We start from the raw sequence: 12,496 nt of genomic DNA on the forward strand, positions 1-12,496 counted from the left end.
GGTGTACATTATTTCTAAGAAGTTATGTGTATTTAATTGAAAGCCAGCTCTTTCTGAGCATGTGTGTGCTTTGGTTGGCACGTACTATTTCTTTTTTTTTCATTTTACCATTTTTTTAAAGAACTAAGCTCTCTGCCCAGCATGGGTCTTGAACTCATGACCCCCAGGTCAAGAGTCACACGTTCTGCCAACTGAGCCAGCCAGGAGCCCCGGCACATACTATTTCTTGATTCATCTAGATGCTGCTACTTACCTGGAAAACAGGTGTTTTACCATATATAAGAATGAGCTTTGGGGCGCCTGGGTGGCTCCGTCTGTTAAGCGTCTGCCTTCGGCTCAGGTCATGACCCCAGGGTCCTGGGATTGAGCCCTGCATCAGGCTCCCTGCTCAGCTGTGAGCCTGCTTCTCCCTCTGCCTCTGCTGCTCCCCCTGCTTGTGCTCTCTCTCTCTCTCTGCCAAATAAATAAATAAATAAAATCTTTAAAAAAAAAAAAAAGGATGAGCTTTATGACAATGAAATGGATTGCTTCATTAAGTGGCAAGTTTTCTGTCATCAAAAGTATATAAACAGGTATTAAGAGATTGGCTGTATCTGGTGTTATAGGAGAAAAACTGCTTAATAGAGTTATTCAGATGATCTCCAGCCAATCCTTTAGCTCTGTGATTGTGTGAACCACATCTACTATAACATACCCAATCTTCCAGATTATCTACCCTGTGGGGCATTTAAACTTACCGTATCTACCCTCTATATTGTATCCCTGTTCCAGAGATAATGTGTAACTGAGAAAATTCCAGTAGCACTATACAGAGAAGTTTCTGAAGCTACAGTTTTGACACTGATTCAGGTTATTACTGATATGAGTTTCTCATTCTCTGCCGCTTTTTTCTTCATTTTGGTTCAGCAGAAAATGGATTTTTTAGCAAGTACCTTTGCCCACTGATTTAAACAATCTTTAAACAGTGTAAGTAGACCAAGTGAAGCATTCTTAGAGTCTCTGCATCTTTTTTGTTGTTGTTTGAGTCTTCATGTATTCTACTACTTTCTTTTTCCCTCCATACCACTTCAGTGGTAACTATAGAAAGGAGTACATGGCCTTCAAATCAGAATGACAGGTGCTAGAATGAACTAAGATCAGAGTGTGCTCAGAACACATTAGAGATTACCTAAAGAACCTTCTATCACCATGATGTAACACACATAAGTAAGTGACGTACATATTGCATACTTTTCTCAAGTAAATAATTACTAATGACCTCTGTGCTCAGGGAGGCACCTTCCACTTTTGCTAGAAGCTAATAACTTTGGTTTGCCTGAAGTTACTGCGTACCCTCTATGGGATGAATAACAGCTACAGTTAGGCCTCAGTCCTCATTTCTTGAGTGGGCTCAGATGATTCCAACCCCCAGCTGCAACCTCTCAATTCTTTGAACTCATCTCCTTAGGCTGGAAAATTACAAATGGTGGGATTCTGACACAGCAGTTGTATTTCATTTTCCTAAGGATCTTGACGTCAGAGAGGATTTATGCCTATGATTGAAGGCCAAAGAGAAAAAGAAGAAAACGAACACCTATTGAACACCTGTGCAGGACATTTGCTCATGTGTTCCCTTGCTTAATCCTTGTAGCAATCCTATAAGGGATTATTATTCCATTTTACAATCTTTTCTTACTCTAACTTTGTCTTCTTTCCATGCTGATGTAGATGATCTCTTGGGTTCTTTTTTGTATTTCTTCTTACGAGCCACCACCCTGTACTGCCCCCCCCCCCCCCCGCCCAGTCAGAAAAATGATGGCTGTGGCAGTTGGCATCATGCAAATCTGTGTCATGGAGTTAAATAACCCCATCCTTGTGGTTTCTTTGAACTAGATGTGGTTTAAGAGTAGGACAGTATCAACTCCGAGCTGCAAGCATCTCATTTCACCTTGGACTTTTCAATAAGAAGGAAATCCTGGGCCCATCTTAATTCTTGTCACAATTCCCCAGAGTAACTCTAGGATCACGTGAGGCCTTGCAGCTACCACACCATTTGGAACCTAGTTATCACTTTTGCTGAACTGTATAATGAACTTCTCCACAGGGGAGAAACTGAGTGTATGAGCAAATGCAGACCAGGAAAGGTGTTGCACCCTTCCCTTGCTCTTCCTCAGACTTGTAGAACTTAAATGTGGAGAGTCTTCAAGACCACTTGTGTGATAGAGGCCTTGTGGGCCCAGAGGTGTTCGTGCCCTTCTGTCCTGGAGGCCGCTCTCTGAGTTGTGGGTGACTTGTGATTAGCACCTGTGCAATGTGTTCAACTAACTCGATGTGCATGGGCAAGGCTACGAGGAGATAACTGCATGAGGAAGCCAATTTGAGTGGCTTTTCTTCGGGTCACATTTGATAAGCCATACATTGAGCAGTGAGGAGGTGCTATATTTGTAACTGGAGGACCTGAGAATGCATCTATTACTCTTTTAAAGTTTTAGGGGTGTCTGGGTGGCTCAGTCAGTTAAGCATCTGACTCTTGGTTTCGGCTGAGGTCATGATCTCAGGGTGGTTAGATCGAGCCCTGTGTTGGGCTCCACACTCAGCGTGGAGTCTGCTTGGGATTCTCTCTCCCCCCTCCCTCTGCCCCTTCCCCTGCTTGCATGCTCTCTCTCTAAAATAAATAAATAAATAGATGAGCAATAAAGTTTTATATCTGTATCTATGCCTGTGTCTGCATCTATATCTAAATCATCATTGATATTGGCATCCATGTCTATATATTTATTTGGCTACAGATGTAGGATTATGCTAAATGGCTTTTCTGCCCATACTTTTTTCCTTTTTTCTGCATACACTTTTCAGGTATAAGGGTTTTTGGTGACTAAAGCTATATATTGGAATCTTTGGTATTTCAGACAGAGCTGTCAAGAAAAATTTCCCTTACCATAATTTAAAAAATAGTGTAAATGTTATTTCATGGGGCATGTTAAAACTACTTAAAATTGATTTTAAACTCTTAAAATTTTGATTTCCATGTTTATATTAAAATTTGACTCAATTAAATCTCCCGTTTGTCTACTACTCAATAAAGCCTCAAATTAATTTCAGGTATTTAGAAATAATAAAAGACTTAATTAACTTTTATATTATAGGCATTTTTATTAAAGTATTATGTGCAAATGGTTATGAAATCGAAGAAGAGCATAGGACTTCTAACGGAGGAGAAACAAACTCCTTTGCTTCATTGTCTCTGTTCTGAGACCTGTCCTTTTAACGCTTCAAATTGTTTCTAAATTTTCTTTTTATGGTTTTTTCATAGTTATCTTCATATTTCTGTGTACTGGGTTTATCTTGCTATTTCTGATTTATTACTCTTAGATATTGCCTGTTAATTTTACCTGCTTTGTACACTTTTCCTTCCTCCAGATAGGTTCGTATCATTATTCTTAGTTCCATTATTAATTCTATTTGTATGTAGTCTTAGGTAGTAAGCCTATGCTTTTTGTGGTTTTTTTTTTTTTTTTGGTCGCAAGTACTGATGGGATCTTTTGACTACTTACCTGGTAAGAGAAGGAGGTGAGCTTCCTGCTCTTCCTAGCCCCTCTCCTTACTACTTCCACTTCTAGACTTCTGTTATTGGTACTTCCACTATTTATTGTCAGTTTTGGTTAGATTTACATTTTTTTCCTCTGTAAATACATTTTGTGCTTTCTCAGGTGATTCTAAAGTCAGAAATCCATAAATAACATTTGTAGTATTATGACTATATGAATATAGTTTATTCTTAAAGCTATGTAATATGCTTTTCTTGTATAGTTTTTTTTTAACCTAGAGTTTTAAATTGCATTTTTTTTTGAATTACCTATTGTTACTGTACTACGGAGCTCTTTCAGTATCTCAAGGATAATAATAAACCCCACAGATACCTTCTACTTGCAGATCTATCCCTCCTGCTCCATAGGACACCTGCTGCAGAACTGATGTTCTGGCATTTACTTACATTGCTCCTCCTGAGTTGAGACCATATACTTCTTTTTCTTAGTTTATTCCTTCATTTTACTAAATCACATTTCTAGTAACTTTGTATGGAAGGGCATATAAAGATTGACTTTTTTTAGGGTTTTAATTTTTTTTTTTTGGCCTGAAAGTTTCGTTATTGTTTTTTCACACTCAATTGATAATTTGGATGAGTGTAGAATTCTAGGTTGAAAATAATTTTTCTTTCAGAACTTTGAAAGTACATGCTTCCATTTTCTTCCACTCATTCTGTGTTGCTTAAGAGAATTCCAAAGTCCAATTCTTATTTCTTTTCTCTTCTAGATGGAAAATTGTAGGATATTGTCTTCATTGTCAGTGTTGTGAAGTTTCATGGTGATTCATCTACATACAGAGGTGGATTTGTGTGTGTGTGTGTTGGGGGAGGATGTTGTTATTTCTGTAGGAACCTGTGATTTGGGGAAACATGTTCTTTAGCTCCGGGATATTCTCTTTAATAGTGTTCTGTTCTCCATTTTCTTTGTTCTTGCTTAGTTGGACTCCCAGTAGTCAGATGTTGACTTCCTGGATTGATCCTCTGTACCTCTGATCTTTTCTTGCATATTTTCTAGCTCTTTGTTTTCCTCTCCCCTTACTTTTTGCAAGATTTCTTGACTTATTTTCATACCTTTATATGTGTGTGTGTGTGTGTGTGTGTGTGTGTGTGTGTGCATGTGTGTATAGCAATCATATATGTTTTTTAAAAGTAATTGTAGAATCATAGAACACTACATCAAAAACTAATGATGTAATATATGGCGATTAACATAACATAATAAAATTTTTAAAAAAGTAATTGTAACTTTAAAGCATTTTACTTGTTCTGTTTTTCATAACATCCTGTTTATGTTCCATGGATGCAGTATCTTCTCAAATCTCTCTGTAAACTAGTAAGAATTTTTATTTTAAGTTTTCTAAATTATATTTCTTTTTTTGATTTTTTTTTTTTTTTGGTGTCTGTTTTAGTTTTGGGCTTCCTCAATTGTCCATTTGTATTTAAGAAAGAGGATTTGTTTTAGAGTAAGAATGGTTATCCTGAAGGGCCCTCTAAATTCTAGAGTTCAGAAGACTTTGGTCCAAGGTACAAACACCTGTACTAGTTGCCCTGGTCTTTTCTGACTACCTCTTTAGCAAAGAGCCCTCTGGTAAATGCTTTGGCTAAAGGGTGTTCTGCCTGAGTGGTGTTAAACTTTCTGTGTGTAGACTTTCCATAAATGCGTCCCTTTTAGCCTGCATCTTACTTGGGCCTCCATAATACTTGGCATCTTCCACTATGGAGCTCCTTCAGAGTTTTGCAGGGAATATCTTTTCTTTTTTGACTACATGCCTCTTTGCACATGCTCTACACTGCAATTTCTACATGGTGTGAATAGTATCAGGCTCTAATATTCTGTCTGCACTTCTGGAAAGCTTTTGGTCTGTTGGTCTTCTACGTGTTCTTTCAATTAATATGGCCTTACATTTTCTTCAAAAATATGTACTTTTTAATCTATCATTTCAAAAGTATCCAGGAAGAGAGAAGGATAAACTCATTTGCTGAATCATATTATAAGTTGAACTGGTAGCCTTTTTAAATTATTATTTTTATTTTTTATTTTTTTTATTATGTTATGTTAATCACCATACATTACATCATTAGTTTTTGGTGTTTTAAATTATTTTAAATTTTGACACTTCATTAATTCAGAGAATCTCTCCATTAATCTGAATAGCAAGATTTTACTATATCTTGGATCTGGTGTCTACGTAGATACAAGAGAGTAGACTCCACTTATGAAGTCAGACGCTGGTGCTTGTGCTTGGAACGATGTGGCTGCAGGAATCTACTGAAATTCCTCCTTAACTTGGCTTAGGGGCATTTAGTAAAATCACTTTGGGTCATTGCCTATTTGGAATGAAGGCAGTGAGATATTTGTTTACTTCTGTCATAATCTGCTATTGGTCTTTTGCACTCATCCTTTTACTAGCCAGCATAGGCTTGCTGATGGTATTGTTCTTTTCTGTTTCTAGTTTTATGAGATAAGGTCACAAATTATTTTATATACTTCCACCTATGTGCTTTGGACAGAATAACTTTTTGTTTGGAGTGTTATATTGTATGTGTTTGCACATGTGCGTGTGTGAGGCACAGAGAAAGAACTATTACAGAATCACAAATACTGTATGTAATCACAAGAACCACAGATTCCTTGAAGTACTTTAGGGGACTTTACTCTTCAGTAAGTGTCCCTGTCCTTGTTTGTTTCAGAGTGTTTCCTTAGCTGAGTAAAGATTTTTTTTTTCTAATGTGTGTGTGTGTGTGTGCAGAGAGAAACAATGAAATTTTTAAAAAATTAACTACTTATTTTAGATCATAATAAAAATTAAATATCCAGTGCAATATTATTAGCACAGGAGTCACTGTGATTAGAGCATTTTGCTTTTGCTGGTTGAAATTTAAAAAGAATTAGAAGAGATGAACCTTGTATATTTGGCGTTGAGCTGCCTAAGACCCAACATTGAGTTTTGGGAAGAACCCACAGAGTAGCCAGAAAATTCAAAAACAGAGAATAGGATCAAAGAGGTTGAGGTCGGATAGATTATCAAGGGGCAGGTGGACAGCAGAGGTCTCAGAAGGGAAGAGAATGATCTTTAAAAGATGAGAATAGCATTTGTGTGGGTTTATTGGCATAGGAGTTTGCTGTGCTGTGGTTTGGCTTCTGGACACTTCCGGTCTCTCCATAAGATGTCTTTTCCATTACCCTTGTCCCATACATTAGGGGTGACTTCAGCTTTTGGCTGGCACTTTGGTCACATACTATGCTAGTTATCTGGATCTTTTGATGTCTTCTTCCTTCCTCTAAATTTGTTTCACTTTTCAAGCCAACCACATTCTTTGAGTTATTTTAGCTCCCCCAAATTTTTCTCTACTCTTTTCCTTTCACTGAGGTCTGGACACCCTCCCTTATTTCTCCTCATTTTCACCTCCTGATCCTTTCTTCACAGGGGGTTTCTCTTTTTTCCCCTTTATTGCTTCTCACGTCTGTTCCCACCGCTGACTGACAGGCTGTTAGCCAGTTTGGCAGAGTCTTTCCACTCTGTTAGTTCTGGGCCAGCTACAAACTTCTTCCTTATTTACTCCAATTACTCCAATGCTTTCCAAGTCTGAAGGCTCTTGAAGTATGCACACAGCATCTCCCTTCATAGGAAATGGACTTTGAACAGTAGTGTTTATAGTAGTAACTCCAAATGGAAGTAAAATGATACCCAGTTGCTATTATCCATTCATTCACAAATATTTATTAAGTGCCACTTAGTGCCAAGCTCTGAGGCTAAAACTGTGAATAAGACAAACCTAAGGCTTTGACTCTGGGCCCTTGGAGTTTATATTATATTAAAGCATGAACAAACAAACAACAAAAATTTTCTAAACAAAACAATTAAAAATGAAATAAGCAAAAATATCCAAACTGACATTCACTTAGTCATGAAATTCTTTCAAAGAGCTCCTTCTGGTAAGATTTTTAACTTTCCTTCATCTAATATTTACAATTTAAATATTTCTGTGTTTTATCTGGAGGTCGGAAGTAAGAATGGATTGGAGGTCTTAATGACAGTTTATGTTATTATTATTTTTAGTGGGGGCAGCTCTTGATATTTTGTTGCCATGGAAGACTAGGAAACTGGGGCACCTGGGTGGCTCAGTCAGTTAAGCATCCGAATCTTGATTTTAGCTCAGGCCATAATCTCAGGGTCATGAGATCAAGCCCTGCATCAGCCTCCGTGCTCAGTGCGGAGTCTGTTTGAGATTCTCTCTCTCTCTCTCTGCCCCTCCCATTGCTTACGTGCTCGCTGGAGTTTTCTCTAAATACAAACAAACAAATAAATAAAATCTTAAAAAGGAAAAGACTAGGAAACTGATCTGACAAAATCCGAGCTTCATTTTTAGCCGTTCTTTCTAGACTTTCTCCAACTCATTGCTAGTATCCCAGTTGATTTATTCTCCTTGTCCCTTTATATTCCTGTTTTTAGTGGTTGAAATGGGAAGAAATTGCAGTTGGAGTAACTTGAAATATGGTAGAAAACCAATATGGAAATAATGGAGAGTTGACTTTATGTACATTGTGGAATTTTAGTAATACTTGGCTATGATTATGAGGTAGGACATTCAGAAGCATGCGGCATTATTGCTTTTTTTTTTTAAAGATTTCAATTTTTTAAATTATTTTTTTAAATTTTATTATGTTATGTTAGTCACTATACAATACGTCATTAGTTTTTGATGCGGCATTATTGCTTTTATAATTACATTGCTGTTGCTTTTAGTACCCTTTCTCCTTTGTCACAGAGCTGTGATTTTGGGCTAATGTTTAATCACAGTGGCAAACAGAGTAGCAAGTTCATTCCCCCCCTTTTTTTTCTTTATGAAAATGAAAAAGTAAATGTATACTTTATTTCTGGGAATAGCTAAATTGACAACCAAGAACCTTTCTGCCTTGAATATTCTTAATGATATTATATTGCACATAAATTGGCATGGAAATAGAATATATTCTTTGTGGTTGTATATTAAATTTTCTCCTTGTTAGAAATGGTGAGGTTTGTGTGTTTATTTATGGAAATAACATAGAGAGGCCAGTTTTTTCTCAGAGGCAGTTGGGTTGGTATTAAGAGATCCAGATTTAAATTATAGTTTTACCACTTGCTGTGTGACCATTACTTAACCTCCTTGAGGTTCAATTTTGTTTATGTGTAAAGTGGTAATACGAATCATACTAACTTCAAAGTGCTTATATGAGCTTTAAGTAAGACAGTGTAAGTTAAAGTCCTTCGTACTTAAAAAGATTAGTTGCCCCTTAATCTTAGATATAGATGATTTCTGGTAGAGTTGTTATGTCAACAGTGGGGGAGAAGAACACATTAGCATGCATTCTTCCAAAACTACACTAAATTATTAGTTTTATGGTCTCAAGGAGTACAAATCAGACCATACCTCTGAATTTTCTGACATGGACACCCAGATTCCCTTATGTCTGTTATGTGGAAGTTACCTCAGTTATTTTTCATGCTAAAAATATTTAATTATTATTAAGAATAAAATATCCAGTTTTTTTCATACCCAAGGGGATCTTTGTTTTAGCTTTTTCTTAGATTCTCTATTACTTCATTGTAAAGGTATGAGGTGAGGGGGGTTATGTGTTAATTGTATTACATACATATTTATATTTTTATCTAATGTGTACACATTTGAATATCCTCCTCCTCCTATGCTATAGTTCTCCTTACTGCTTTTTATTGTATCTAATAGATATAATTGTAAAGGACTTTATGAATTGCTACATGTGTGCTAAAGAATGACAAGGATTTTCAAACTTAGTACAGAATTCAATTAATTTTTATAGAAGACAGTATGTACCTGCCAAGTGTGTACTTCCAAAATGAAATTGTTTTTGATTGTGTGAAACTGCCTAAAATGTGATTCTCCAAAGCTTTCTTTTTCTTATGGCCAGAAAACAGTGATATGGAAATTAATTATGATTATGCACCTGAGGCTGATTCTTCTTCTTTTGTAGAAATCAAACTTTAAAAAAAAAGTTTCTTTGGACCAAGAGTACCTATATGACATTTGTATGCCCTGGATTTTGATGGAAAGGGCTGACTAGTGGTAGTTGACTAGTTGAATGAACCCCTGCCTGTGTAAGAAGTAAGGTACTTTAGGGTACTGTTGCATTTCACTTTTTTGGTACAAGCTGACATTTTCTCTTATTAGCCCTACTCATTCAGGACTGCAGTATAATGACTTTGCATTATAGGCCCAAACTGTAAATAGAAAGCACTGATTTATCCTGATAATGTGTCTTATTGAATGTCAGGTGCAAAATATCTACAATAGAACGTTGTTAGGGATCAGTTGCATAACCGCTTCCTGGGTTTGCTAAAATGCCATGCACAAATTTCTGATTCCGGATATAATCGGGTTTGTAATCTCTTTTGGCTCTTGTCCTTGTCTTCTTTGATTTGGGTGATATGTTTCTGGAAAAGGCTGATTAAATAATGAGTTTCCAAAGTTATTTATTTATTTGATTGTGTAGGAGAGGATTTAGAGGAAAAGCCAGGCGAGACACTTTCTGTGTGTTTATGTAATGAGGTTGCTAACTTAATGATATCTTGAGATAACAGTAGTTTGGAGTAGTGGCTTAGAGGAGGACAAGCTTATCAGAACTACCCCTCTGCCTACTTCAGTTTATATATGTTTCTTTCAATTCAGATTCTGACTGGGGCCCACTCTCCTCTTAAGATAATGGGTTTATTTAGAGCAGTGGTTCTCAAACTTTAGCATGCTTCAAAATTACTTTAAAGGTTTGTTAAAACCTCATCACTGGGCCCCAAACCCAGAGTTTGGATTATACAGCAGATCCCCTTATCCACAGGATATATGTTCCAAGATTTCCAGTGGATGCCTTAGCCCTATATATACTATATTTTTCCTATACACACATACTTATGATAAAGTTTAATTTATAAATTAGGCACAGTAAGAGATTAACAATAATAACTAATAAAATACAACAATTATAACAATGTACTATAATAAAAATTATGTGAATATGGTCTCTCAAAATATTTTATTGTACTGTACTCACCCTTCTTATGATGTGAGATTATAAAATGCCCATGTGATGAGATGAAGTGAGGTGAATGATGTAGGCCTCGTAATGTAGTCTTAGGCTATTATTTACTTTCTGATGATTTGTCAGAAGGAGGATCACCTGCTTCTGGACCACAGTTGACTTTGGGTAACTGAAACAGCAGATAAGGGGGACCACTGTAGTGGGTCTAGGGTAAGTTGCAAGGAGTTGCATTTCTAATAAGTGTTCAGGTAAGGCAATGTTGTTGGTCCGGGCACCACACTTTGGGGACCACTGCATTGGGAAGCATTTGTTTTTGGTTTAAGGTGTTTGGACTCAGGAGTGGGGAGTTTGCTGGGCAGGAGGTGGGGAAAACACTGAAGCATGTTTATCATCTTGCTTAGGGTTTACCTAGAAGTGTTGACTTCTGGATTCTTCCACCGTATTACAAAGTTAAACAGCAGTGAAGCTGTTCATATTACTTTTATTAATGAGAATCAGATAATAGTAGGAGAGACAGTAGATTTGGTTGTTTCTTAACATTGACCTACTTTTCCCCATCTGGTTCCTGCATCTTCCTGGGACCTGTGCCTTCCTTGGACCCCCTGTCTGGTACAAATACATCCATGCTATCATGAGAGAAATGATGAGGCAGTATATGAGGTTTCTTGGAAAAGTTGTGACATCAGTCAGGATTACCATTGTAATAAAAACTTGATTCATTTGGCGTCTACCTCTTTAGATTTTGCAGCAGTAGGACAGTGCTTGGGCTAACATGCACCTTTGCGGTGTTTATGGTTTCCAAAGCAAATCAATGAATCTAGGATATTTCCCGGAAAATTTAAATCACTTAATGAAACTTCTTTCAGATTATTTCAGTATTGCCACTTACATCAATTGCTTTGGTAATTAGAAATCAGTCTTATCTATTAATTTACAGAAGCTACTTTTAATTTAGGATTAGGATTGCCAAGGCTTCATTGCTTTAGGAATATATAGTTCAGATTTCCTCAGTCATTCAGGTAGAATTTTCACCCAGCTAGTCCAAATAACTGCGTTTGCTTTTAATGTCAGGTGCAAAATTATAGCTACTCATCATTTCCTATTACTTTCAAGCCCAGCATTGTTTGGGAGCATTCACGTTTGTACCTGGTGTCTTTTGTTTTGAGCGCACACTGGAAACCTGGTGTGTAGTTCAGAGAAGAAAATGTGGCCTTCAAAAAGGTTCTTTTAATTTTGCTCATAAAGCAGTTTTTCAGATGTAACTTTCCTTTGAAAAATGCCCTATGCTCAAATTTTCCTAGAATAAAATGTCCCACCAGGTAAAGGGTTTAAGAGATCTAGGCCATGCTTACTCAATGAAATGCAGCAGAGTGGAAAATACCCTGTCTTGCCAGCTCAAGAAAATTATGATTTTTCTGATTTAGTAGTTAAAGACAATTATATTCTTTAAAGAACTGCTTTTACTTAGACATTAAATTATTAGGAGTAGATTTTAGTCTGCGGTAAAATTATGTGTTGAAGTTTCTATCTGAAGGAATTAAAGTCTATAATCTAAAAAATAATTTGGAAGCAAATGTGAAGCTATGTTCAAACTTTGGTGCTTGTTTTTCAACCCTTGTCCTTTTGGTGTGAAGACCAGCCTGAGTCAGATCATTGAGGATTAATGATGAATGCATTACTCAGCACCCTGCAGGGGCTGGGTCAAACACCCTGGCTTTGAAAAGTTACTCTTTTGCTTAGTAAGCTTAGAAATTTCAAGTCCAACTGCAGGTCCAACTGCAGAATGAACAGAATGTTATTCTTTTGATTAACATAGTCTACTTGAAGATGGGCTATCACTCTTCTAGATGTCCCTCCTCTCTTTTCTTGTATATTGG

The 12,496-nt window shown here is 36.8% G+C and overlaps 1 protein-coding gene across 3 annotated transcripts in view; it reads left to right on the forward strand.

The window, feature by feature from the left end:
• SLC4A4 (solute carrier family 4 member 4) overlaps positions 1-12,496 on the forward strand; it is a 344,097-nt gene that overhangs the window by 178,393 nt on the left and 153,208 nt on the right. The window lies entirely within an intron of this gene.

This window comes from Phoca vitulina, unplaced genomic scaffold (genome assembly GCF_004348235.1).
Source record: "Phoca vitulina isolate PV1807 unplaced genomic scaffold, GSC_HSeal_1.0 scaffold3, whole genome shotgun sequence".
Lineage (NCBI taxonomy): Eukaryota > Metazoa > Chordata > Mammalia > Carnivora > Phocidae > Phoca > Phoca vitulina.